This window comes from Lichenostomus cassidix, chromosome 3 (genome assembly GCF_008360975.1).
Source record: "Lichenostomus cassidix isolate B80296 chromosome 3, HeHo_3.0, whole genome shotgun sequence".
NCBI classification, from domain to species: domain Eukaryota; kingdom Metazoa; phylum Chordata; class Aves; order Passeriformes; family Meliphagidae; genus Lichenostomus; species Lichenostomus cassidix.
This window is the reverse complement of record NC_139483.1, coordinates 31,362,207-31,379,067: the sequence shown is the minus strand read 5'-3', so window position 1 is coordinate 31,379,067 and position 16,861 is coordinate 31,362,207. Positions and strand designations below refer to the sequence as shown.

The window sequence follows — 16,861 nt, the reverse complement described above, 5'->3', positions numbered from 1 at the left end:
AGAGCTGTTACCTTTTACACAGCTTAACTCTTTTGTCTTCTAGCTGGAAAAGACCTGATAAAGCATTTGATGTGATTTCCTGTATTAACTTGTAAATGTAAAGAAGTTTATAGGCAAGATTTTCTGGCACAGCCACTTGGGTGAAAATCCTTGAAAACATGGTCAAACTTGTATACCTATAGTAATTAAAATACTTTTAAAGTCAGAATTGTCTGAGGAGGAGGCAGTGAATGAACATATATGGGCTTCTCTGGCAAGGTCAGAAGTTATCAGAAAGGAGTGGTGATGATCAGTATCAGACATTTATCTAATTTCTTGTCAAGGCATGTAAGAAGTTCTCACCTGATCTCAAAATCATGCAGGAAACACATCCTTGGTCAATCTTTTTTTCTCAAAACTTTTCCTTTTTTCCCCTTGTCATATGCAAAGTTTTTAGTAGAAAGTAGGAAATGTGATTCAGTTGTGAACCCAAATTTGAGGAGATTTTTGTGCTCATACTTATGATGTCAAGGATTGTGTCAAGGATAATCTCTTTCTTTACAATTGCTTCTTATAGATTTCATGAAGTGGACTGCTTCACATTGGAAGAAAATGTAGCACATTGGCTTTTAATATTGCAGAAAATTGTTCTATGAAATCTCTTTATGTTTGTAGGCTTGAATGAACTTGGGGGTTTGTTTTAGAGGCAATTCTTTAAATGTTGAAAGAACAGTAGCTTTGTATTTACATGAAGTGAATAAAAGGAGATTGAAATATAAGATCAACAGGGTGAATTATAAGACCAGGTCTAGAAATAAAATTCCAGGAGGACAAAGAGTGGAGAAATACTGAAATTTTTTTTGTTTCTTAGTTCCTAAAAAAGTAAATCCAGGTGAAATTGCCTAGATAAGGTTGCTTATCTAATCTATATATAATTTATATACCACATAGCAAACTGCTGCTCTGCTCAATATATAAATATTTGTCACAATAGGTACCCCAAATATATAAAAATCTGTTAGGCTTTTTTTTTCCCCAAAGTAGAATGTGCCTTAACAGTGGGACTTTTTCAAACCTGCATGGCCTCTTTGTATTTCAGACATCAGCTGATACTCTGCTGGTTGACATCCTTTTGAAATTATGTGTTCCAACTGCTGCTGCGTAGTGCTGAGCACAATGATTTTGTCTGTTAGTGGATGTGGATGTTGTGGCTGTGTATTCAGAGGGTTGCAAGTGATGTCAGTATGTAGGATTGTTTCTCCTGTGACTACTGTGATGCTGCATGGATATTGGGAGAGAAGACAAAAGAGAGAAATCAAAGTAAGCAGTTAGTTTCACAATGTTATTTTTCTTATTAATATCCACTCAATATATGGCTGTTTCTGATGCTCACCAATAATCAGGTGGCTGATAAGATAAATTAGTAGTGCAGTTCTGATCTAACACAAAAGCCACAAAACTTTGAAAATTCACTCTTCTGAAAACCACGGGGAATTCATCCCAGGACAATAGCATCAGCGACCTGATTACTTGAAATTGTAGAAGAAGCTTTGAATTTTTTCTTCAACGAGTTTGTCTAATGCTGTCAGTCAGTGATTTGTCCATTTACTGTGAACCTGAAGGTGTGTGTTGCTGTGGAAGGAGTGTCAGGCGTGTGCCTTTCAGCAGTACTGTAAACTTGGCTGAGGACTTTGAATATTAGGGGTAACACATTGGTGCAGGGTTTATTTATTTATTTCTTTCCTCATAAACTTGCTCCTCCTTTTTTGAGGTTGTGAAGTTCATCAGATAAAGGGTTATTTTTCCATGGTCGTACAAGGCCGCCTTGATAATTTTGGAAGGTCATAATACTTATTTGGGGCAGAGAATGCCTCAATTTTATGTAATGGAAATTTGATGTTTTGGCCCTGAGGCACTGTTTATGTTAATGTTGATGCAATTTCAATTGCTGTTCTGTGAGATCTGAGGGTTTTTTTACAGCGCTGACTTAAGAAGCATTTTGCTCAGCACTTAATTGGGAGGGAAGACTTCTACAAGACCTCAACAGCCTGTGAATGTGAAAGAGTGAAGGAAGTTGAAGAGGTGTCAAATAAAAGCTAGAGGCTTCAGAGAGGAGCTCTCTGATATGAGATGTGCATACAGTGTTTTATAGACATCTGTACAGAAGTACTGGAATCCTGAGTTGAAAGTTGGGAGAAAGATTTAACCATATTTTGCGTAAGTTTTGTGTAGGGATATATCTGTGCAATTCCTTTTCTGGTCAGGAATTAGGATGTATATTTTGAGATATGAGGAAAATGAAGGTATTATAACGAGGGAGATGGACTGAAAAAAAATACAAGATATGCTTGATTAAATTCTTTCTGTATAAAGACAACTCTATAATCTAGTTCTCATTTCAGTATTTTAATGCGACTTTAAATATACATCGATGTATTTCGAAATATCACACAGAATTTTGTTTTATCAATTATGTAAGTGTTACTCCATACCAGTTCTCCCTCTTGCTCACAGTAACATTCAGAATGAATGAATTGCTGTAGGTAAAATAAAGGAAAAACGCAACATCCTCCTCAAGATCATATGCCAAAAATATATCACAGTAAGTTCTTAATGTAGCTGTACAAGGAAGAGTTTGCAAGTTCAAACACATATTAGGAGCCTTTCTCAGTGGGAGATCTAGCCTTAGATTCAGTGAAGCTGTTCCTTTAAATATCTCTTTAATTTGTGGTATTATCTGACAAGTTAATGACCAACTTTGCATTTTTTTCATTAATTTTTGAACTGTAATGCCTAAAATTAAAATGCCTTGTAAAAATCAGTAGTTACACTCCAATTTTTCTTCATCTTATCTCTATGGAATGTATGTTAATATCCAGTAATGTGGGTTCTCACTAAGCCTTCATGGAAAGAATAGAGTAACACCTTGTGCAAAATCTGGCTGTCTTCATCATCCTGGAAAGCAAGGTATCCTTTCCTTTGGGGGTTAATTAAAGATGCTCATGTAAGAATTCAGAGTGTTTAAACTGCAGTTTCCCATGAGAAGAACTGAAGCTTAAAAATGTCAATTACAATGGAAAGGTGGTAAAACTGGGAATGTAAATGATAGTTTATTAGATGAGAAATTTGTCTCAGCTCATAGTTTTAGCTAAATATTTACAAAAAGTCTGGCATTTACAATAGATCTGATAAGAAAAAGTAAGATTTCACTGTTTACATGAAAGGCAGTAGTAAGAAGGAAAATAACATTTTTTGTAGCTAGCAGATAATTATGTCTCTGTGTCCAAAAGAAGAAACTATGTGAAAGAATGGAAAGGAAGTTACTCCTTCTTATAATTGCTGATAGTGATGAATTAGATATCCATTTCTATCTTTAAAGATCTCAAAGAAGAGTATTTCAATATGTTTATAACAAATCCAGGCAAACAGCATTTTGAGTGCTTTTTGGCCTGCTCTGCTGTTTCTCATTATTTGCAACAAAAAAATACAAGCTTTGAGTATAGGATATAGGGCTTGTGAGAATGGGGACTCATAGGAAAGCCAGAATCAAATAATACAGAGCCTGTACACTAGAGTTAGTATGCAGATGCCAAACTGGAATTATTTTGTATTTCACTATGAATTTTTATTAATCTTGTTAATTGAATTGTGGGTATCACAGAATCACAGAATTTTTAATGTTGGAAGGGACTTCTGGAAATCATCTCATCCACCCTTTCCTGCCAAGGCAGTGTCACCTGGAGAAGGTTGCAGAGGAACAAGTCCAGGTGGGTTTTGAATGTCTCCAGAGAGGAAGACTCCCCAGCCTTCCTGAGCAGCCTGTTCCAGTGCTCTGCCACCTTCAATGGAAAGGAGTTCTTCCTTATGTTGAGGTGAAAGTTCTTGTATTTTAGTTTATGGTCTCTGGGCACCACTGAAAAGAGCCTGGAATCATCCTCTTGGCACCCTCCTTTGAGAGATCTATATGCATTAATGAGATCCCCTCTCAGTCTTCTCCAGACTGAACAGGCCCAGCTCCCTCAGTCTCCCCTCATAAACGATGCTCTAGATCCCCCATCATCTTTGTGGCCTCTGCAGGACTCTCCAGTAGCTCCTTGTCTTTCCTGCCCTGAGGAGCCCAGAACTGGACACAGTATTCCAGATATGGCCTCAGCAGGGCTTAGTAAAGGGGGAGGATTAGCTCCCTCAGCCTGCTGGCCACTCTTCCTGATGCACCCCAGGACGTTTATTTGATTGACTTCAAAATACAAGTAGTTTAGTCTTCATCCCTACCTGTCCACTACGAGGTTGAATTTTGCTGGTGATGCAGGTAGTGAAAGTAAGACTTGAAGTAAAACATGAGTATTTTTCTTTCTGCTTTAAATAAAATGCAATGACAATTGTACATGAAATGCTCTTTGCCCAGTGTGACACTTAAAGGAAAGGAGCGTGTTGTTGGCTGTGTTTCTTAGTCTCTTAAGCTCACAAAAGTAGCCTAGACAGTTTGCTGACCTCAGATGGACCTTTAAGTCTCTGACTTGTCAGACAAGAAGGGCAGCACTCTTAATTGGCATTCAGATCACAGGCAGGCACTGGGCTCAGCGCATAGCCAAGTACTGCTTTAGGATTTAGACAAAGCCACTCTGGCAAAACATCCCAGTTGTCAGGGTAGCTGGCTGTTTCCTAAAGAACTGTTACATAATGGAGAGACTGAGAAAAGCTTTAGGATGCAAATTTTTTTTAAAGTAAAAATTAAAAAAAAAAGGAAAAAAGAAAGTGGCGGTAATTTCTGAAAAGAAACATCCCCCCTCTCCTCGGATGATCTCATTCATTGTTTCTTCCTTCTGTTTAACTTCTCAGGGTCATAAATGTAGTTTGCTGTTTAAAACCGTAGTGATGTCACTCCAAAGGTATTTTGTGGAAGTGGGGAAGGGAATTATCTGAAAGTATTTGGGAATCAACACTTAGAGATTTATTAGCCTTACTAGAGGTCAGCTATTTGCATTTCTTCTTCTTTGTGCTTAGTGTAATGTAAACTGGGAATTCAGCTATAGAGTGAATGTTTACATTTGAGACATCCCGTGGAACAGAAGCGAACGTTGTGTTTATTGCTACAGCTGCCTTCTCGAGTGAAATCGTGATCTAAAGTCTCGCTGGTCCCAGGCCAGATTTCCAACCTGCCCCCTGTGCTGATCCCCTACACAGTGCCAGGGTTTGACACTCCCTGGTACTGTTTCTCCCTGCAGCCTCAAGCATGACATCAGCCCCAAGCACTGCTCCCAAAGCCACTCACAGCCCCTGTGTGCTGGGAACGGGATGGAAGAGGAGGAACAGCTTTGCACTGCCTTGAGGCTGTGACAGTGAGCACCACAAAGGAGACTGAAAAAGTGTTGCTGTACTGTGGCTAGAGTGGCACAGGCGACTGATCACGATATGCTAGCTCTGCCATGGGGCTTTTGGTGTAAGCAAATTTTGTATAGTCTGCCCTAGCTGGATTATGTGTAATAGTGTTTTATTTATAATATGGCCCTGTTTAACAAACTGCTTTTGGAAGTGTACTTATTTAAAATATTTGTACAAATAGTGCTCTCTTTGTTAAACAATAGACCAGTTGATTGGAGTAGTCACCCCATCTGCTGAAGAAGGAATTCAGAGAGGATGTACGTTTTCTGTAAGCATATGATCTTGTTTGTTTTGGGAATTTTTTTTTCCCCAGGAAATTAGGAGGAACATCAAGTATGGACACAGCCAGAGAACACAACTTACAGTACATGTTCTTGTAGGGAGAGTGTATTCTTTGGTCTGTGAGGAGGGATGTTGTTAGGTGTTTGAGGGGTTCTTACAGAAACACTTAAATGTCACTAGCTCAATTTCTTACCAAGACACTAAATTACATTTTCTAGCTGGTCTGTAAGCAACACTTTCCCCATTGCAGCAAATAATTAAAAGGAGTGAAAGACAATGAAAGATCTGACAAAGCTTACAGGCCAGGACTGTGGGCTACATTACTTTGTTGGGAGAATGTTGAACACTGTTAGATTCCTCATACTTTCTTCAGCATGCTGATAAATACCATAATTTCTCTGGAATTGTAAGTTAGTTCTCTTAAGCAGGAAGACTTCAAAATAATTTGAGAAATAGACACAAGGGCTGTGTAGGTGTGATGTGTTGGCTCATGCTAGTCGCCTTTTCATTCGTGATGGATGGCAGCTAACAAATTACTCATTGAATCCTGAAAGGAAGGGCTGATTGTCTCCTTCAGATTTCTCTTTGCTTGCTTACCTGAGCTTTTGGAAAGAGCAGCTGGTCCACCCTAAAATTTCTCACTCTTCCTGAGGAAATCCAGCAGTCAGATTTGACCTCCTTGGATCTATGCATGTGTAAGCACTATATACTGTTTTGGAGGAAGAATATGATCTTGAAACAGTAGTCTGGTATGAGACTTGTTAGGAATGTTAGCCAAGAACTTTAGCTTAATACAAAAATTTCTGTCCTTTGCGTCTGCCCAACTCTCTTTCTAGGAAGATCTCACCTTTCATCAGAATACATGCAAAAAATGAAAAAACTGGATGCAGCATTCATGGAAAAGGGTTTTTTAAGAGAAGAATGTAATGAAACACAGTAAATCAGAGATAACTGCAATACTGTAAGGCTCAGAGTGATCTCCTGTTACAGTTATGTTTCTTTCTTCTCTGGAACCCATGGCTATTATTTTTTTTCTTTGACTGATGCACTTAAGACTTCCAATTTCAAAGCTTTTTTGTAGAATGTTACCATATTGATCTCATATACGTGCCTAAGTTTGTGTCCTGTATTAAAATAAATGTAAACATAAGCATGGATTTTCCAGGATGCTCATAGTTTGTAAAGCTTTAATACTTTTAACAAATAATGTACTTTTCCTTGCAAATGCTAAGTGACTTCTGTTGTATACTCTTTTTAAACTCTGCCTCATAACTTGAAACACAAAACACTACGTAGTTGTGTATGTAAATGGGAAACCAGACTCTAACCTCCTTCTTATGTTGGAATTCAATACACTATTTCTCCTAATTAGTTGCCTTTGAGTCTCACAAAGAGTCTTAAATAAACAAACAGAAAGCGGATGTGTCTGCATGTAACTTTGTGTGGTGATATGAATGAGTAGTGAACACCCTTAGAGTTGTATTTTCTATTTAGCATGTAGCTGAGTTACTTGACAATAAAATAACTGAACCATATTTGTGTATCTGCTTGGAGCTGTAGAAGCATTTCACAGCTGTTTGTTCGCCCCTTCCAACCTCTTCATGTAGTGACAGTAGAAGTTACTGTTCCATCAGAAACTCTGTAGCAAATTACTGACTTGTAGCATGTTTTACTACAAAATCAGAAAGGCTAGTTGAAACTATTGCGTATCAGTTCATGTGATGAGATAGAGAGATTGTGATACACTGGGATTAGCTAAACTAATCCCTAGAAGGGGAAAGAAGGGCTTGCTAACTGTGACCTTTGCATGTGCATTTCTGCTGCATCTTCTGCTGTAGCAGCAGTGTTCATCTAAGCAAGCACTGTCAGTTCAGGCAATTAAACTGACGTAAAAAAGATACCCCTTACTAAAAAGAAGTCGAACTACTTTGACTTCACTGTGAGTTGGATTAATGATGGTGTTGATATGCTGTGTTCACATTTTTCAGTGGCTGGGTGCTACTGGGTTTTTTTTTGTTTGTTTGTTTGTTTTGTTTTGTTTCTTTGTTTTTGGTTTTTTTTTCTTTTGGTTTTTGGTTTTGGTTTTTATTTGATAGTTTACCAGATTTTTCTGGTTTTTAAGAAAGAAGCAGCAGAGAAAACAAATTGTCCATGTCATTGTGGGGATTGCTTGTACAATGGGAATTATTGGGCTCCTATGTATGTCTTTGCCCTAAGAGCTAATGGAGTAAATGAGAGTAGCTATTGGTTTTGCTGTCCTCTCTTTGGGCTTCACAAAACATGGTTTCTCTGGAAGGAGCCCAAAAATCAGCTTTTCCTGGAATTTTCTAGACAATGCTTCTTGCATTTTTTTTAAAAAATATTTTGTAATATTACGGCTTTTGATTGATTCATCTTTTTGGTCATTTTTTTGGCCTCTTAGGGACTAATTTCTGTGGTTTCAGTGTGTATTGCTTGACTGGCCCAACACAACTGAAGAATTTGTATCATTTCTAGCTGGGCAGAAGCTGGTGGGAAGAAAGTAGTGGTGGTTAAAAATGTATAGAGCTCTCTTAATCACCTAGTGTGGATGTCCAAAACACTAGAAGTCTTCTATTACAGTTGGAAAAAGTATTAGAAGGACCGCAGTATATTTTGATATTGGTGGAGGATGTCAAATAAACCAGTCAACAGTAGACTGTCTCCAGGTCTTGGAAAGATGCTGTGTTGTAGATTTTCTTATGCTGATCATAGATTTTCCAGCCTGTTTCACCAAAGGTAAAGGAGCCTCTTTCTTTCTGTTGCCTGTCCTTATTAGTATTGTGTGTTTCTTATCTGTAGTGCTTCCTCCCAGTAATGTTCTTACTCCCTTAGAAGTCCAAGTCTTTGCTTGTTAAGCTTTTTACATGTGGGCAAAAAAAATCTCTCAGCAGGTGCTGGATATGAAATTATTCAGTTCAGTGGTTAAAATCTGGTAAATCATAAGGTAGGAGAGTTGGATTTTAGCTATCTGTAGGTGGCACTGCCAGGCTTGTGAAATTAGCAGGCTAGGGTTTGACCTTGGAGGAGGCCACTAGACTTGTTTGTCTTGAACTCACGTATAGAAATGCATCACTGTGGTGAAGCACTTGGAACTGCTGAAAACTAAGTGTGCAGATGCCATGAAAGGCTGAGATAAACTAGAAAAATACTTGAATAAATAATAACATTAATAAAGAGGTAGAGGTGCTTTGTGTTTTGTATTAATTAAACAGGAGAAAGCTAATGACCAAATAATTTTTTAAAATACTTATTTGGAACATACTAGAATGAGGAGCTGTCTCCAAGCAAGAGTTTTCACCACCCATTGTCTGATAAGACTAGAAATAAAATTCTTGCTATTAAAAATAAATCTTGTGTGCTCCTAGGGACATTTCTGTAAGAAAGGAAAATCCTGAACATTGAAGGTTTACTATTTTTATGATGCTATTTTGGCAATTGTCCTTGTTTTTCTATTCATGATGAGTGTTGGATGAGTGACCCGACAATTGTAGGGCTGTTAAGTCGTTTAAAGCCAACATCATCTTTTAACTGGTGGCACTTTAATTATAAGTATGAACTTAGCATAGGGATTGCTGAACTGAGAAGATAGTAAACTTCAGGCAGGAGACTAGAACCTTAGCTTTGCTTTGGTTTACAGATTGCAACCAACACAATACTGAACAGGTATAGGAAAAAACCCCACCAAAGTGTAGGAAAACAGCTAATTATAGTAATTGCAGCTGGTTTCAAAGTACTTCTAACAGTTTGTGCATAATGCTTACTTGAAAGCATCAAATGGGCGCTAGTTGTGAAATAGAACACCTGTTTGTTGTTGAGCATGTGTTTATGCAGATGATTTTTGTTGTCAAAGCACCTTGATGTAGAGTAGTCCTGTTTACATTTACATTCTCCCCAAAGGATTAACAGTGTTCTCTCAATAAATTTACAGTCTATTCTCCTCTCAAAGGCTGCTGTTTGGAGGGTGGTGTGAACAAGGCAACAAGTGCTTGCTAATCACTTGAATATACATAATTAGCGACAGTCTGGTGCACTGGAGTCTTTGTACAGCCACAGCAATACTGATTGGCAGCAGCAGATAACAATAGTCATGGCAAGGTGGTATTTGTTGAATATTTGAAGGTGTTTTTCTTTTATATTTGCAGTAGGCATTTTGAGTTAATTACGCCATTATTCTGGAACACTCTTACTATGTTATTTTAATGTCAGAGTTAAAGATCAGTCATGTGGCCTGTTGTACATAAAGAAATAAGACCTTTAGTAAATCCTTTACTTCTTTTGAGACTAAGATGGATTCTTTTTTTCTTCCTTCATAATTTTATGATACTAAGATGGATTCAATTTTTTTCCTTCTTAATTTTACATAACCCAAAGTCAAACTGGAAACTATGACAAAGAATTTGGGAGATGAATGTATGTATGTGATGATACTCTTGTATTCAGCAGTGTTTAGTTCTACAACTGGCTCTCTGACAAGTTCAGTACTTTAGAAAACAAACACAAAGTCATTGATGATAAAATTTATGGGTGACATAGACAGTAATTAATAAATAACACTGGGAAAATTATTTGGATTGCTTTTCATGTTTGTTGTGTTTTAACAAAATGTGTTTTAATATGGCAAAATGCTTAACATCAATTTAACTAAAGGGAGACTAGAACAAGTAGATAATGAATATCTAGAAAATCAGATGAGTCACTGTATTTGGCGAGGTTAATTTGTATGAAACTCATCAAATTTCCTCTTATTACAAGGTAGCGATCATTTTGTATAGGCTAGAGTCTTCGAATATTGTATCTTGGCTTTATTCAGGCTTCTGATATTCTGTGAATATCATTTTCATAAGAAAAAAAGGATACATACATTAGATGAAACAACTGTGAGGTTTGATTCTAAGAGCAAAACTGTTAGAAGACTGTGCTGAGTAATTATTAAAGGTTCCATATCAAAATAGAAGTAAAAATGGAGCAGAATTTTGTTAGGCTGTTTCCTGAATTCTGCCTAGGCAGTACTTTCATCGATGTGGTGAGTAATGGCAAAGATAATGGTTATTAATATTTTGAGGTGTCTCCAAAATGAAAAGGACTGCAGGTGTGCTGGAGGATGGGCTTAGAATTCTGAATGGTATTGCTAATGTGGAGACGTGGTTTGTGTGAGGAGCTGGAAGCTGTTCAGGGGGAGCAAGTTTGACATGCACTCTAGAATGATCTACTGTAGAAAGAAGTTAATGGAGAACGAGTGGCTAGGTAAGAATCTCTTCAGAAAAAAGTCCAGTAGGTAGCATGGATGACAAACTGGACGTTATTTATATCTCACTGTTGTGAAGAAGGCAAACACATGCATGTATAAACAGTGATAGAACCTGTAAGATGCATCTTTCTGCTCCATCGAGTGCTTAAGGTCTTAGCTGGAAAAATGCATCCATTTCTGGGTGCTGCAGTTCAAAATTATAAAGACTATTATACAGAGATCAGCAGTGAGGGAGATCAGCGATTAAACGACCCGTGAGTCCAGGCTAAATGGGTTGCAATTGATGAGGCTAAATAAGAAAAGAGAAGTGATAATATGATGTGTTCTTCATGTGCACAGCAGAGAGAAGAAATTATGGTTTTAAAGTTTTGCAATGCAGTTTGACCTACAAACCAAGAAACCTTTTCTGAAACAGGCCTACCATGAGAAAAAGCCTACTGAGTGGTACCAATGGCCCATCTATCTCAGTATTCTGTCTGCTGCAGAGGCAGAGGATATGCTGTTTAGGGAGAGCTTGCAAGTTTGGCCCTTTTCTTGCCTCTCATTCTGCTTGCACTTTGCCAGTGTCCAGAACTGTTGCATTAATAATGTTAGATGGCATATCCATGGATGTGTTTCACCAAGGGCCCTAACTATTGCACAGTGGTATTTGGTGAACAGCAGTTCTGCACTTGCCTGCTGCTTTCACGATTTTGTAAACTTCAACCTTCTCCTGTCCAAACTGAAGAGCTCCTGTCTTTTCATCTTGCCTTAGAAAAGGTGGCTGTTCCAACGCCTGGATCATTTCGGTTCCCTTTTTCTGTGATTTCTCATAATTCAACTACATTCTCCTTGAGACTTGGAGACAAGGCTGTACAGGGTAATGAAGATGTGGGCACAGCACTGTTTTCTGTATCAGCAAAATTGCATCCTTTCTCTTGTTCTCAGTATCCTTTCTGACATGCTCAACATTTTGTGAGGTTTTTCTGGCTGTTGTTTACCTGCACTTATGATTTCATGGAGCTGTCAGTGATGAATCCAGGACTCGACTAAAGTATAATTTATGATTCTAAAGTAAACATTGTGAGGCATAGTTTGTATTATTTTTTCCTAGATACATTACCTCACATTTATGTACCCAATGTTCATTTTTCCTCTTTGCCCGCTCAGTTTTGTGAGATCAGATCCTTCTGTTCTTCTACGCCACAGATGTGGCATTTGACTATTGGCTACAGTGTGGTATCATTTGTAGGCTGTAAGATGTCACAGATCACACCACTGTCCAGCTCACTGGGGAAGATGTCATATAAAAATTATGCCAGCCTTGATTGCTGGGGGACCTCCTGACTCTTTCTTACGCTGACATATTTTATCATCTTTAATATTCCTCCTTGTTTAGGCAGCTTTTCATGCTTTATACTGATGTTTTCCCTATAATCACCTTTTAACTTTTCCATTAAGACATACAAGTCGACCTTGGCAGGTGGGAAGCAGGGCAAGCTAAGAAGGGAGAATTACTTTATTTTCTTTTTTAGTTATGGCAGCCATTTTCTCTGGCCTCAGTATTTTCGTTAGTATTCTGCCTGTTTGTAAGGTTTTTTGAGTTTGTTCTTTGCATTTTAAAAGACTGTATGTCTTATATTTGCCTATATTTTTCTGTTAATGATGAATATTTGCATATCAGCTATAATTGGGCAGCTTTCTTCCATGTCAGTGCTAAACCCACTCATAAAGCTGGGAGAGGGAAAATCTTGCACTTGAAAAGTAATATTATTTTAAAAATAATGTAATACTAACTACAAGTAATAATAAAGTAGTTTTAATCCTGTTTGCAGATTCAGGGGGATCTGTGGACTACTTTGGAAGAGTCTACAAAAGGTTACTAAGAAAAAACTAACCAACTTGTCCAGGGTGTAAGACACAGCACTTCTTTGGATATTTAGGACACTGTGTTTCTGCTAGAAAATGTTAAGAGTTCTATGAACTGAAAAAAATTGAAACCTATTGTATTCAATAAAATGTTTGGGTTCTTAAATGCTTATAATTCTTGATAGTTTTTAGTCAAGTAATGCAGAAAATGGTTTCCTTGAAGCTTTTCAAAATGCATAATAAGAATACAGAAGAGTAAATTAGCATAGGGAATGGGAATCATGGTTCCATTCCAGTTTCTCTTTTAATATTTAATATTTAAATGAATATTTGCATCCCAGAGAGAAGAAAATAGAGAAGAAAAATGATAATATTTTCAGCATTGGAGAGAATGTCTTTAGAACTTAAGATTCTGAGATTTTGTGTGGTTATTGAGGAATATGGGACTGCCTTGCCACAAGAAGGAACCTTAATGTGAAAATGTAAAGGAGCTCTTTAATGTAGCAGCTTAGTGAGTAATGGAGCTCTGTGACTGAAGGCTGAATCCAGTTGTATTCAGAACCAAGATGAGGATGATTAAGAGAAAAATTGAAAAATACTAAGGAGAACATTTTGATACCATCAAGACAGAGTGCATTTTGGAAGACAAGTATTTAAAAAAACAAATAGTTTTTTGCCAGTACCTGCATAGTGGGAGAAAACTCTGTGACCTGTTTTTTGAAGAGTTCATACTGAACTAATGAGATGTTCTTGTTTATCTTAAAATATATGATGCCATGAATAAAAATCATAAATTGCCATATACAGATTTGCACATGAGACACTCAGATTAGCAATGAAATGTAAATTTGGTGAGAATTTGTCCAAGACTTGCTCAGAGTGTTATTCAAATGAAACAGTAAAAATCCAGTTGCTCTTTGCTGAAGTCCCTCCTGACATGCTGTTTGAGAAACACTGCATCAATATTAAAAGATGAAATTGCTGGTTCCTGGTGTGTTTTGCAGTCTTTCTTAGCTGCGTACTGCTTTTGCCACCAGGTTGGCACTTTCCTCCTCAGTATCATGGCAAGTTAGAGCTCTCTTATTGAATTTGGATTGTCTGCATACCTCCTTTGCTGTGTATTTTTGTTTTCTCATCATATTAAGTTAAGCCCATTAGGTCCTTACATTTTTCTAAGAGAAGGTACTGATTCATGGTAATTAAGTAATTTCTTAATATTGTTTTGACATGTTAAGTAAATGGAGCTCTTTAAAGTCACTGTAAAAGCACTTTCTCTAGTGTGCCTTTGTTCTTGGGTTCAGAATACAAATGTTGTCTTTGTGGTGGCACAGTTGCAGATGTAGAGAGCTAAAGGTGTTGTGTAAGTCACTGTTAATTTTTTTTTTCCACAAGGGAAAGCAGGAGTGTTACCATTTTTGCACTTTCACCTAAGGAGCAAACTTGCATGAAAGATGAAACTGGGCAGCAGGACCATCCTTTTACAAACAGAGGAGCAACAAAAAGCTGTGTCTGCTTGGGTGCTTGTACAATCAACAATGGAGACACATCCAGCCCTCCCACTTGTTGGTCTCATTACTAGGTCCTTGAGACAGATGTCCATCTGCTGTGTCATGGAGAGGGAAATTTTGAAAACTGTGTCTAAAGGATGTTTTCATTTCTGTATCTAGCCAGATCAAATGGTATGCTGCTAATGAAGGAGGAGGTTCAGATAGACTCTGCTTGGAGCATAGACCCCTTGATACCACGTGAAGAATTTAGAAAGAATGTAATTTGCCAGCTGAGGGGGGGTCAGTTATCTGATCTTGCAGGAAGCTGTGCTATTTCTGCCTTGCTCCACCCCCTCTTTTTTTTTTTTTTTTACTTAGTGGGCTAGTGAGCTGCAGAAGGGGCAGATCAGACAAGGAAGATCACTGGGCAACAGGACTGGAAGGAGGAGGAGGAAGAATTTCTCCTCAGCTGGATGAGCTGAGGTGATGTCGCAGGGGGGACTAGAAGGCTTGGACAAACTTAATTAAAGAAGCCCTTTCTTTGGGTCTGAGGTGCAGGCAGAATTCCCCTTGTGTTTTTAAACTTCTTCTAAGAAAGGGGTTTAAATGAAGGTAAATCCTTCCTCAGCCTCAGATATTGTCAGCAGTTTAAATTTAAGGAATTATAGAGATGTGATTAAATCACTTTATCCTGCAGGTTTTAATCAGATATATTTATAAAAGATGAGTTATTTATTATGACAAATGAACAGGTAGAAGATCTTAATCAGAATAACTACACAATATAAAAGCTAAAAAATATTAGTCAACCACAGTATAACGTAAATTGTATATTGCACTATATTAAAGCAGTTATGTTAAAGCTAGCAGAACAAACATTAAGTAAAGGTTTTGATGTATCTCACCACACTCCAGTCGTGGCTACTTCTTTCCCTTTCACTCAGTCTCTGGGAAATAACTGTAGAGAGGCATCCCAAATTCCACAGGAGAAATTCCATGCACTTCAAGAAAAGGATGTGGAAGAATCTAACTTGTGCAAAAGTAACCTGGACTTTTATAGTGTAAAGAGGTCGACCTGCCAGTCATAAGCCTCCAGGTCAGTTTAGCAGCTTATCTGTCAAGCCTTACTTCAAAGGGACAGATGTGTGTTTGAAGCTGGTAAGCCAGGCTGGCCTTTTAGCATATTCAACACCAAGAAATACCACTGTGGTGCTAACAGGAGTTCCCCACAGAGAGCTTGCATTGCTTTGTCTTCTGACCAGATTCCAGGCCAAGCACATCAGCTTTTTCAGGGCAAAGCATCCTGCTACACATTTAGTGAAAAATTTCACCTGCAATACGCTGAGGGGTTTTGTTGGGACTAGGGGAGGCTGAAAAAACAGGTTCATTTCAGAATCTTGTAGAGGGCTAGAGTTTTCCTGTAGCTTACTGATCACTGATCCTGTGATGTCCACTTCTTCTGCCCCTTTACAGAGACAATAAGTACATTAGAGAATGGCTAGATCTCTGGGAAATGTTTCTCCCTGTAATCATGGATTGTCTGAAGAAAGGTTACTATCTGTAAATGAATAATCATATCACTAACATTCATTCCCTGTCAAACTGTTACCTGCTCTTACAAGACCAGGCTGTCACAGAAAACTCAATTGTCTTAAATATTAAGACTAAATATGCCTAATATACCTAATATAAACAAAACAGTCGAGATACAAACTTTAACTGAATTAAACTGTAGACATCCAGAAGAAAAGCTTTTGTTAAGACTGTTTCAGCTGTGCTGCTGGTGCTTAGTGTTATAGTGTGTGCACTCGGTAAACAGAACTGTGGAAGACTCTTAGAGGAGATGAAAAATTTGTGTCACTTGTCCCTGATGTGGAACTTGTATTCCCTGGTGAACGTCAGCATGGAAAAATGCATCAGCATCGTAACGGGCGCTCATCTGCAGCACGACCCCCGGGAGACAAAGCAGCGTTTTACCTCTCGGGATTAACAAACATGTGGCAGCTTTAGTGGTGCTGTTTGGTAGTCAGGTGATAGACTGGCCATATGTCCTCATACCTCATTCTGGCATGAGGGGTTTTTTTTCCCTCTTTGAAATTTGAAATAAAAGCATAGCTTTATTTGGTAGTCATTTGTTCCAGTTCTTATGCCACAGACATGAAATTCTAAAAGATCTTTTAGGAAGTTCTGTGCCCAAGTTTCTCCCCCTCTGAGTCTCTCTTGGAAAGGTTCCTTTCTTTGGTTATCCTTATTTGGGACATACAGAAATTACTGTAGAATGTAGATGACTTGCATCATAAGAAGCTTAAGCATCTAGTTAGGCTCTAAATAAGAAGGTGAATGTTTAAGAGTTCTTTGGGCACCTGCACAGCTCAAATCCCTTCCTGTGGTACAGGAACATGGCGCCATGTTCCCAGAGTGCACAGGGAAAAAAGAGAGAAGGACAAGTTTTTTTTCAGGCAATTAAAAGTTTGCATCCAAATGATTAAGAGTCTTCATCTCTGTCTCTGGGGTTTGGACCAGTGATGTGAGGATTTCTTGACATAAGAAAACAAAACTGTTTACTAGTGTTTAGCACGGGGAGAAAGGGAAGATATTGCTGGCTTGAAGTATC

The 16,861-nt window shown here is 38.0% G+C and overlaps 1 protein-coding gene across 2 annotated transcripts in view; it reads left to right on the top strand.

Annotated features, from left to right (window-relative positions):
• AKT3 (AKT serine/threonine kinase 3) overlaps positions 1–16,861 on the top strand; it is a 150,713-nt gene that overhangs the window by 46,775 nt on the left and 87,077 nt on the right. The window lies entirely within an intron of this gene.